A 12,284-nucleotide genomic window follows, 5' to 3' on the forward strand; every position below is an offset into this window, starting at 1 on the left:
TGGTGTACACACAAAATGCTGTTTCATGCCATTTCAAAGGCAATTCGGATAGGCCTGTTGGAGATCCCTACGTAACCATTGTTAGAAAAATCTTCGGCACTACCCCAATGATATTATATATACAGTTATGTTTACATTTTCTTTTTTTATCAGACTACCTCTTGTCTGAATACGAATGGTTGTTAATTTACAGGATATTCTTTCATGATCTCACTACAGCGCAGTCACTTTCCTAGTAATGTCTTTTTACTATAGTTCCCAGAGTACACACTTTCTTACTCTGTTCATAATGCGGTATTGTGACCACATATTTGCCAACATAGCATTAACACTTGCAAACGTCTTCCTCTGAACGTTGCTCTTCATTGCTTTCCAGCAGAAACACGACTGCATGCTTGGCAATATGGCATTCAAACTCCCATTTTTCATTTATCTTTGTTTTCATACCTTTGATGTTTTTATGGCCTCTACATTTGTAACCGTTTTCTTCTGTCTGATGAGCTTTCTTTAAATTCTTCCCTTTCACACTCTACCTCTTCTCCCAGTGCTTGTGCTCTGCACTTCAGTTCCGTCACATTGTTTTGAGCTTCAGCGTGTTTTCATGGTATGTGGACAAAGTCTGTACTTCAAGGGTTTTACTGCCCTCCTCCCCCTATTCATCTTGCAGGCCGTTCCCAGCTCTTTGCCACTGGAGTGTTTTCCCTTGACATTCTCGTTGGTCGTCTCCACTCTGATTCCGATATACTCTATTCCAGTTCTTTGTTTTTCTCATCTCTTATAACACAATGGGTGCAGTGCAGGCTGCTGGTGTTCCAGCTTTTTCTCTGCAACTGTGATGCTGATGTTGCCTTACAGTCTGGTATTGGGTTCTCCTCTCGTCCTTGCTGCTCCTTAGCTCTAAGGTGTTAGCTGTCCAGTATTCTATGGCCTCTCTGACCTCTGTGACCTAACCTGTCACTTGCATCTACGGTAGAGAAAGATTGTAGCCCCAAAATGCATACTGAGCAGTTCTGGCGTATGGTACTGTCCTGATACTGTGATACTACCACCTACAATGTTATGAGTAGGACCAATGTTAAGGGTAGTGCTCAATTAAGTAGCTAAGTCACCTGCACTACCCAACTTCCAGTGGCCACAACTTTGTAAATTGGCAGAGTGAAAGTACCCCACTGGCTTTTCTCGTCTCTGGTTCTTCAATTGTTCTGGTTGCAATAGGGATGTTCTGTCCACAATTTAGAAGATAGAAGATCCACTCGCGGACATACTGAACCAGAGGAAAGAACTTTTGAAGCTATGCTATGGTGCTGGTGTGCTGTTTTCAGCTGGTAGGGTTCTGGTACCAGGAAGAAGCACTCGCTGCCTGGTGGTCATAGTTCGAGTTACAAATTAGTCTTCCAAGAGTCCCAGTGAGATATATTTCTGAGGCTTGTGGATCTGCTTAGATCACATACTACGCATAGACTGACATGTAGTGGTAGTCGCAGAGTATTATATTTGTTTTCGAAACTCAAAAAGGGGCGTCGCAGGGAGTGTCTGTAATAGTATCCGTAGTGTGGCGTCCACTGTACCCATGGTCCTTCACGCTTCAAGGGCCCTCAGATAATTTTTTTACGCCCTCATAGTCAGACTCAAGTTGCAGAGTGCCTTCTTTCTGGTTAACGCCTTTGATTATACAAGTTTAAATTTAGACTTCTTTCTTTCCTTTCGATGACCTTCCCACCACAAAATCTTCGGCGACTGCTATCGAGGACGGATTCATTGTCGATGACGACTTCTTGTACCGTCTCAACAAACTTTAACTGCGGACTACCTAGGCCTCGACGGGCCAAGGCCCTTCACAGTAGGGAGAGTGGGGGGGGGGGTTCCTTACCTTCTTCTCATTAGAGAATGTCTGTTTCCCTATTTTTCCTTTTCCATCGCCAGGCTGCCATCTTTCTGTATTTTGGAAAACACACCCTTGACATTTTATCCATCCTGTAACAGGAAGTTTCCCTGGAAGGACACACACAAGGTGTGTAACCTCTGTCTCCCCAGGGACCACCCTGAAAGTTTAGCAAACTATTTTAGCCCAAGCCACTAAAGGACCTTAAGGCCAAGCGCTGTGCCCTCACGCCATGCAGGCCGAAGCCGCTATGGACATGGAGGGAGTGTCCTGCGGCGGCAGCATCCTAAGCGACGCAGAGGGCGATCAGGACCATACGGTTTCCTGCACGTGAGCCCCAGACTACATCAGGCAGGCCGGCGGTCCCGCTACTGAGACGACACCCGGCAGCTCAAGCACCCACACTGACGGTCGCAGGGGGTGTGCTTTGTGTGGCGTGCAGTCAACGGCTTTGTCGACCGTTGAGGCACACGCTGTGTGAAAGGGAAGGTCCTCAAAATCGTCCCTGTCCTCTGGGTCATCGCACTCACGTTCGCTGCATGACAGGCTCCCAAAACAGACGTCGAAGTGTTTTCCCGACACCGCAAATAAACCTGACCAAAAGTTTGGATGCCAGAGAAAGTGCGTCGCAAGACGCTTTGAATGCCCTTTCTAGTAGCTCCAAGATGAGATCTTATTAAAAAACATATCCCGGATACACCTCTAAAGTCCAAGGTGTTAAAAAAATTACGCCCCCTATCCTCTGAACCCTCTACTTCAAAATCCTAAGGACCCCTTTCTCTCTCTCCAGGGACACCGTTACAGGGCCATGCAACATAAACAACCCACTACATCAGAGTACACCTAACCCTGTTCCTTCAGGTTTGCCTAAATCCACCCAATGTACCCCAGAAACGTTTGACAAAATAATGCATAGAATGTCATGCTTTGTAGACTTCTTTGACCGCCACCCTGTTCAACTTTCCAGCCTTCAAGGGTCCCCACAAGGGGAGGCAGCTAAAGATCAACCTGCTGCCAAAAGAACATGATTCGACACCGTTCAGCCCAGCACCTTGCAGGACACTTCCCAGCATCTTTACTATATTGGCACTTCAGGCTTTCAAGATCCTGGTTCACAGGGGGATCAAGCGGCCCCATATGATCCTGACAAGTATTATGACAGCGACGTCTACATCATACAATCTCTGGACCATCATGACCAACCCGTGGCTGACTCCCCTGTGGATAATCAGCTACAGTACAATGAGCTCCTCCTAAAAGCTGCCGAACATTTCAAAATTGATACACAAGAGGCACAGGTGGATAAAGACTTTGTAGAAGACATCCTTGGGGATAAAAATTCTGCAACACAGTTCATACTCCTCTTGCAATCTATTCAGAGGTGCATTCAGCCTTCTCTCTCGCCCCCAATCTTACGAGAGCAGTTAACCCCCATATTGAGAATTTTCAGGCCAGCCCCTTCTGACCCTTCATACATCAGGGGTCAATTGAAGCCTGACTCTCTCGTCGTTACCATCACAAGAAAGGGGGCGGGCATACCTTTAGCCTCGGCTGAGGCCCCTCCTGATAAGGATAGCAAAAACATTTATACAATGGGCAGGAACGTAGCTTCCTCGGCTGCATACAAAGTAAGAATTGCAAATAACGCCACTCTTGGCAAGTTACAACTGCCATAAGTGGGGCGATATCTTACAACACATTGAAACGGTCACAGAGCCTTTTTAATCAAAGCACAGTGGCTGAGGGTAAGCAGGTGGCCGACTGCATCCTGAAAAATAACCTGAATGCAGGAGATAATGCAGACTGTGTAATAGCTGAGGGCACTCCTATTAAATGCCATGCCTGGTTAAGAAAATCCGGCTTTAGACTGGAAACTCAAGCCACCCTAATCAATATGCCAATTGAACCAAATGCCTTATTCCGGAAAGCGACTGAGGAAGCACTTAAAAGTGTTAAAGAAGAGTTACGAGACCCTTAAGTCCCTTGGACAACTTACTAACAAGCCTTTTATTCAAAGAAGCGCATTCAACACACGCCGATTTCGAGGACAAAATTCTCAACGCTCCTCTAGCTATAGTCAGGGTGGACAAATGCCATCTTGGGGTTCCTCGCAGGGTCAGTCCACTCATCAGAATTTTCAAACGGCCCACAGAAGGTCTAGGAGTAGAGGCAGAACCTCCTAAAACCAGAGCTCCCACCCCCCAAACAATGATGGCCCCGCTCCCATGCCACTACAGTAGGAGGTCTCATTTCTCATTTTACCCATGCATGGGAGGGGGATCACGTATGACAAGTGGGTACTATCCACTGTGGCAGGGGGCTATTGTATCAAACTCGTACAGAGACTATCCAACCACCCACCAAAACATATCAACGCAGGAAGAACAACACATTCTGCTAGAAGAGGTCAAAGCACTGCTGGAAAAGGACCCTATAAAAATCGTCCCGGTAAAACAGGGTATCTAATCAACGTACTTCCTTGTGCCAAAGAAAGACCTTACAATGTACCCTGTCCTAGACCTGCGTCCTGCAAACACATATGCCGGTCAAGTGGCACAGCGAGTAGAGCGCTCGCTTTGACATCCGTGCAGAGCCTGCGAACGCAGGTTCGAATCCCGGCAGCGCCAAACTCAGCGTTTCATCCTTCCGAGGTCGATAAATGAGCACCACACACCGTGGGTAATAATAAGCAGCGCTCAGATACCTGAGGGTTCGTAGCGCTATATAAATGCCATATTATTATTATTAGTATTATTATTATTAGTAGTATTAGTATTATTATTAGTATTATTATTATTAGTATTATTATTATATGTCAATCCACAAAAGTTCTGCATGACAACGCTACAAGTAGTAACCCCCTGCTAAAACAAGGGGACTACATGGCAACATTGGATATGAAAGATCCATACTTTCATAATTCGATGTTCCCAACGCACAGAAAATTCCTGCGCTTCAAAATAGCAAATCAACCCTACCAGTTCAAGGTGCTCCCCTTCAGCATAGCCATAGCTCTAAGGGTATTCACCAAGGTATTGGGAGTAGTGGTGGCGCACTTACGCAGAGAATAAATCCTAGTGTACCCTTATCTGGACGAGTGGCTGATAACGGAGGAATCCCCTCAAATGTGCAAGCAAAATACCTAAAGAACAATCAACCCTTTTTTAAATAAAAACATTTTTATTGGCTTTTTAAGTGTAACTTACAGACTCACATAACATTACATCACAAATTATTTTATTTATTGCATTTTGTATTACGACCAAACCATGGGGTGTCACGGCGTTGTGTACAAGAATACTTATCAATTTATTTGTTACGAAGAATGCATGTTATAAATTACAACAAAACCTTATGTACTTTGTGGTACATATTGATCCAATGAAACAAGATGGGGGACAGGGTGAGGTCAGTAGCGAAGGTGAAACGGGAATGTGATACAGAAGATAGTATCGTAAGTCTGGTCATTGTGTGGGGGACCACAACCCTAAATGGCACAATAGAGGGGTTAGAATTTGTTATAGAGCCAGGTTTTCAGTAATTTCTTAAATTGTAAGTGTGAGGGTTTGTTGCTAATGCTAGGGGTTAGAGAGTTGCAGATTCTTGGCGCTGCTACTGGAATTTCCTGTTATAGCGTTCTTGATTTGGGGGATGTGTAAGAGTGTTTTGGCGTTGGATCTAAGGGTTCTGGTTGCTGCTTTACGCATGAGGCATTGATTAAAGTATGGGGGGCATTGTGTGTGGTACACTTGTGTGTGATGGTGAGTGTTTTGTGGAGTATTATGGCATGGATCGGGAGCCAATGTGCTTCTCTTCTGTATTGGTTTGTGTGTTCCCTTTTGGTTATGCCCAAGGCCGCTCTAAGGGCTTTGTTCTGTAGAAGTTGCATTCTAGTCAAGTTTTCCTTTGTGGTGCCCAGTAGTAGGATGTTGCACTAATCTAATTTGGACATAATAAGAACTCTTGCTAGGGTAATACAGTTTTGAGGAGTTCGAAACGGCCGACTGAGGACAATGTGTTTCGCTGTGTATGCTGTGGATGAGGCCAGTGTTTTAATGTGTTTGCACATAGTAACGTTAGAATCTAGGTCATATCTAGGGTTTTGACTGGTTTTAGAATGGTGATGGGGGGGGGGGTGCCATCTATGATGATGGATGTGTACTCTTGTGGTAGTTTCGTCAAGCGTGCAGGAGCACCTACAATAAGGATCTCTGTTTGATGGAGTAGATGTTATTTACTAGGTATTGTCCTGTTCTAGGTTGCCTGATATTGGGATAAGCATTTGTGTATCATCCGCAAAGTTGGTGTAAATTACTCCCATGGCATCTAGTGCTGCGAAGAGAAGCTTAGTATAAGCGTTTTAGTGTCAAGGAGAGGCAAGATCCTTGTGGGACACCTAGAGGGACTGTTATAGGATCTGCTGCTTCTTCTCCAATGGCGACTCTGGAGGTGCGGTGTGACCAGAATGATTTGATCCAAGAAGTAGCATCCTTGGAAAAATGGAAGTTTTGCGAGAGTGTAAGGGCTAATTTATCATGGTTCACCAGGTCAAATGCGGCGGATAGGTCAAGTATTAATAGAATGCATAGGTTTCCTGAGTCTCTTATGGCATCCATCTGATTTTTTAGATCCAGTAAAGCTGTCTCAGTGCTGTGTCTGGGGCGGAAGCCAGATTGTCGATCTCCTAGTATATGGCTACTCTCTAGGTGAGTTTGTACTTGGGTATACACAATTTTGTCTATTATTTTGAGAAGGAAGGGAACCGTGGTGATGGGTCTTTTGGAGGAGGGGTGTGACCCATGCTTCTTTTATTTTAGTGGGGATGCAGTTGGAGGTAAAGGAGCATTTATGAATTTGGTAATGATGGGGGCCAGGGTAGGGGCACAAGCCTTAACTAACTTAGCTGGGAAGCTGTCACCTTTACAATTGGAGGGGAGGGCTTGAGCGAGGCTATGGTAGTAAGTACTTGAGCTGGGGTGACTGTGGTGAAGTGAAATTGGGGGACTGTGTCAGTCTTTTCTGTTTTTACCAGAGGGATAGGTTCAGCAGTATGAGCCAGTATTTTTCTTTGCATGATTATTTTTTCTTGCAGTGAGGTGGAGGTGATTTTGGAGGCCAGGGCCTATTGAATGGTGGTGCACCAGGCTTTGCTCGCTGTAGTTGGGCTTGATGGTAGAATAGGTGTTTAAAGTTCTCCGATTGTGAAAAGTTCTTTTCTATTTGAGGCAGCATTAGTGATACGAGCGTTGAGGGAGTTGGCCTTGTGAGAGATTACTGAGAGTTTGTATATTTTGGCTCGGGATTGTAGTTCTTTATTGGATTCACTAGTAGGGTTTTTCCTGCATAGGTGCTCTAGAGCTCTTTTCTTTCTTCTGAGTTCAAGGAGTTCCTCGTTGAACCATGAGTTACTATGTTTGGTCCTTGGTAGTTCAACCTACTTGGGGCTACTTCATCAATGGCAGTTCTCATGCTTGTGTGGTAAAGTGATAAACTGCCCGGGTTAGGGTCTACTAGCGGCTGTGAATGGAGTAGTTTATTGAGGATGGGGTCAGATTTTCTGAGTTAAGTTTACGGGTGTTTCTTACCATGATGGGGATGGGAGGTGTTGAAGGTATCTTCTGGGTTTTGGCCATGGATATATTAAATTTGATGAATGCATGGTCAGTCCAGGAGATCTCTAGGATGTCTTCTAGTGAGATTGATGTGTTTAGTCTAGGATTCTGCCTTTTGTATGCGTTGGGGCATTTACAATTTGGGTACATAGCATTTCAAGAAGTGCAATGTGAAAAGCTGTGGCTTTATGGTCATTTATGTCATTGAAGCCTAAATTGATGTCTTCTAGGAGAATGAATTTCGTATTTGGTTTGATGAGAGGGGTGATGAGTAGCAGGATGTCTATGTCTGGGTTACTGGAAGTGCTTCGAGTTCTGTATATTATCAAGAAATTGATTGTGGTTTTGGGATCGGTGGATAGTTTGAGGGCTAATAGATCGTAGCCTGTTGGTGGCCTCAATATGGTCGGATCTGAAGATGGTATAGTCATTCGGGATTGCTAGGGTGAGTAGGGGGCCTGAAGCTGGATGGAGCCAGGTTTCCGTCATTATTAAGAAGTCTAGTTGGAGGTCTAGTATTAAGTCGTGAACGTCGATGGTGTGTGCACCTAGGGAGCTAACATTCAATAGGGCGCCTTTGAGGGGAGGTTTGGTTGCAGGTATGCGTGGTGCAATAGATGGGAGGTTGGGGGTGGGTTGTATTATCTTGAGGTGGGGTGTGGTAGGCCTTCTGAGTGTTGGGTAGTAAGGTGGTGACAGGGTTATTAGTGGGGGGAGTAATGCGTGCTTGGGCATGGCTATTTGTTTGCGCTCCTTTACTTACATAGGAGTGTGGAGTGTACCGTAGGCTTGGTCTTGTTTATGCAAGGGAGACGGGAGGATAATCTGGCTAGTCTTAGAGAGTCTAAAATGGGTCTGGTGGGTGTGGTCTGGCTGTTTTGTGTCCTTGCACGGAGGTGTGAGCAGCGCAAGGCACCTACAATGGGTGTGGTTTTGTGCATGCAATTGAATGAAGTAGGGGGAAATGCTAATATGGTGGGTAAGAAGGGTGTAGGGCATGGCAGGGGGTGGCGTCTGGGGCAGTAAATTTGTGCTAGGCCTGTACCTAGGTGGAGGAAGGTACCCTTGGTGCATGGTGTGGTGCTCATAGTGCTACTACCCTGATGTGCTGCGGTGCAGAGAAAATGGGGCTGTTCAGGTAAGGTGTCACTATTAATACCATGGAAATGAGTATGCTAATATGAGGAGTGCTAGCATGACGTTCCGCAAAGATCTGGCGGTTTTGGCACGTGAGGTAGTCATGCATTGTGCGCTGCCAATGGGTTCCAAGGAGACAAGAATGCTCACAGGCATTGGGAGTAGGGTGCAATTGACTGATTGTTTTCTGAGGAGGCTTATCAACCCAAGTAAAAGATGGCTTTAGTAGTTAGCTAAAAGAGAGTGTTAAGTAGACATGCATGCAAAAAGCGATGATTCTAATATCTAATATGGAGAGGCATTTTTACTTTGCTTGACAATACGATGTATTTCTCATACATTATTACTGTGGATCTATAGGCCAACTCACCCCTACCTTCCCCAACCCCCGCTCCCCCTCACCCCCTTCTATAACTGCACAGCTCAATTCCTTGTGCTCGGTCATCCCTGCTTCTTACTCTGCACCAGTTGCTGTTTCGGTGCCTGGAGTGCGGCAGGTGGGTACTCTCCAGCTAGTATCCTTGGACTAAACCACCCTTTGGTGGAGGATGTTACTTCGCAGTGTGTACCCTGTCGGGGACCTCGCTGCTGGCTCTTGCAATTTACGAAATATATGTGCTTGACTTTACTTCAAAGAGATCACACCCGCATACATTGTCATTCGTGTCGGATCCCATCAGTACTAGATTTTGGGCGCATTCCTGGGTATATCTTTTCCATCTGTAGTCTGATTGTTTGCTCTATTTGGCAAGTTTTCTGTGCCCATCCATTTGTGTGCATCATCTGGGATATTGAAGAAGACTTATCTGCCTTTATGTATTACTTTCAGTCTTTCTGGGTAAAACAACATATACTTCAGGTTTGCCGCTCGTAGGCGTCTTTTGACAGATGTGAAGTAGTTCATCCGCTGATGTTGCACTTGCAATGTGTAGTCTGGATACCCTGTTCTGCTGGCTGATGCTCGGTGTATTGTGCCACCTTTCTGGAAGTATTCCAGGATCCTTTCCCTGTCTTTGTAATTCAAAATCCGGGCTATGATAGGCTGCGGCGGAGAACCTGGCGGAGGCCTTTTCGTCGGGGACCTATGTGCTCTTTCGACTGTAAATCCCTGGGGGTGAGTGCTCGGTCCGTTCTCCTGCGGGCAGCATATTTTCAGTGAAGTTAGTGGGGTTTGTGCCCTCTTCCCCTTCCGGAAGTCCGCTGATACTTACGTCTGACCCTTCCTTCTGCATCCTCAACTCTCCCTTCTAGATTCTGCACTTGCTGCTGCAGGATTGTTACTTTCCTAGAGGTGTCCCTGAGGTAAACTGTGAGTGCCCCGCAACTTCTTTCTCCAAAGTTCCTGTGCGTTCACTGAGCGACCGAACATCCTGCCTCAGGAGGTTGATATCCAGGCTAATTGGGCCTATTTTGGTTTCCAGTGCAATCTTGAAGGCAGCTATGACCTCCCTGACCTGCTGGTCTCCCTCCGCTTGGACTGATTCTCCCTGTGAGGGTGAAGTCCCCGGCATGGTGTTCTCAGCCAAGGCTGCTGGTTTGGCAAAAGTGTCTAGTGTAGGTTGCTTAGACTTGCTCTTCTGCGACCTGGACTCCATGATTATCGTCGCCGGCCCTGGTTCTTCGTCCGCCGCTATACCGTAGTCACCCTTGTTCCGTCCAATTGGGCGGCTCCTGGCATTGGTTGGAGGCAGTTAGCAATGTATTGAGGCAATAGGGCTGTCCATTAGGTGTTGCTTCCGCTGAATGCCGCAATGTGCTGGCTGTGATGACCATCCACTTTGGCCTTGCTGCAGGCAACCTTATGCGCCCATATGTATAGCAACGTCTTTGCTGTCTGGTGCAGTATATGTCCGGCCACGGTCAAAATATTACTGGGTGCACCCACACACCAGTGTTCTCTGGAGCCTGTTTTAGAAATGAATCACAACGCCAAGGTCCCTGTGCCCACTACAGTCTGGCAACTACTGCTGTGTGCTTTAGTGCAACTCTCCTCAGTGTCCCGTACATGTATGTGCACTTGTGCCCAACTGCGCTGACCCCTGCGCTGTGCTGGGCTTCTATTTGTGCTGCTTTGTCTGGCCACTGTTATTGTTTGCCCTCACTTCTATATTAATGTACGTGGGTGCACTGCTGTCACTCTATACTTAATATTGCTTGACTGATTATATGCATCTGACTTAGCGAGCACCGATGCAGTGCTCCGAGTACATCCGCCGTGTCGTTTCTCTGCGGAGACATCAGCCTCATAAACATTATAGAAACCGCTTGTCAGGTACTTCTCCGCAGGCCTACTTCCACTGCGGTCTGCCCTTACATATTATGTGCTCTGTGGGCCAGCTTCCTTTCTGGTCCGACTCCGCTTATTTGATCAGGGCCAGCTCCCTTTGTGGTCCGCCTGCACACGGCAGTAGAGGTCGGTTTCCACTAAGGTTCGCCCCTGTCGTTACCGACTATTGTCATATGTGGCACACAGCGCATATTGGTATTACTATGGGATTGGGAGGTCGGGTGCATACACAGTCGCACTCCTGGTCTTGCGGGCCAACGCCCTGCTCTCCTTACCATGGGCACGGTCGGTGCATTGCTCCCACATTCGGCAAGGCGCAGCTCCTGTTCGCACTGTCCCCCGGCTGCGGGACTGTAACGTGGGCCTGGCCTCCGGGGGCGCTTCTCTTCACTGGCGGCATAGGCTCCAGGATCTCGCCTTCTCCCCCTGTCGGCCTCTGTCACCACTGCAGATCTCGTCTACCTCAGCCTTCGGTCATGGGGTGGCTATCTCCCAGCGATGGCACCGCCGCTCATGTAGTGGCGAGCCGTTCACTCGTTCCACTATGCCTTCTGTGCTCTGCATGGCTGCCATGCCCACGGTCCTGCAGTGCGTTTTCACTGTGTTGTTTGCTCCTTATATGCGGGGCTCAGCCTCGCGGTCAACACCATCTTGTATTCTTGTTTCTCGCCTGGTCGCAAAATTCAACTGGTAATTTCCATGCGATCCTTCTGCCGTTTTCTTTCTTGGTTGCACACAACTGTGAACAGCCTCGTCAGATGTCCGATGTTGTCCTTGCAGGCACATCCATGCTCAAAAAGCCTGCTTTCTCGGCCTGCTCATTATGGATCAGCAGGAGCAGCTGGTTTCACATCCCCACTGCATGGCTGCCAAGCCACGCCCAAGAACAATCGACCTTCTGTTCCAATTTGGGTTTTCAATCAACGAGAAAAAAATCAAGCCCCGTTCCAAGCCAAGCAGTTCCTGGGAGCCATCGTGAAGACAAGAGAGGGGCTAGTCTTCCCCTTAAACGAAAGAGTTCAAAACATACTGCTACAAATCTTGCCGGTCGCCAAATAACCGTACGTAAAGCAATGCGCCTGCTTGGGATGATGACTTCATGCATTTATCTAGTTCGAAACCCACGGCTTTTCATGCGCCCCAATGAGGAGTGGCTAGCGAAACAATAGTCTCAGGCAAGCGGTCAGTGGGACGATCTAGTGGCTGTTTCGCTAACCCTAGTAACAAGCACTTCGCTGGTGGTCAAAGGAAAATCTGTTACAGGGAAAACCCTTTCACAATTCACCAGTTCAAGCGATACTTACAACAGACGCCTCACTCTCTGGATGGGGAGCCCATTACCTTCACCACACAGCGCATGACCAGT

At 47.0% G+C, this 12,284-nt stretch overlaps 1 protein-coding gene across 3 annotated transcripts in view; it reads left to right on the top strand.

Annotated features, from left to right (window-relative positions):
- GTF3C2 (general transcription factor IIIC subunit 2) overlaps positions 1 to 12,284 on the top strand; it is a 1,345,710-nt gene that overhangs the window by 383,703 nt on the left and 949,723 nt on the right. The gene's annotated exons all lie outside the window — the stretch shown is intronic.

This window comes from Ambystoma mexicanum, chromosome 4p, assembly GCF_040938575.1.
Source record: "Ambystoma mexicanum isolate Mex_15411 chromosome 4p, UKY_AmexF1_1, whole genome shotgun sequence".
Taxonomy (NCBI): domain Eukaryota; kingdom Metazoa; phylum Chordata; class Amphibia; order Caudata; family Ambystomatidae; genus Ambystoma; species Ambystoma mexicanum.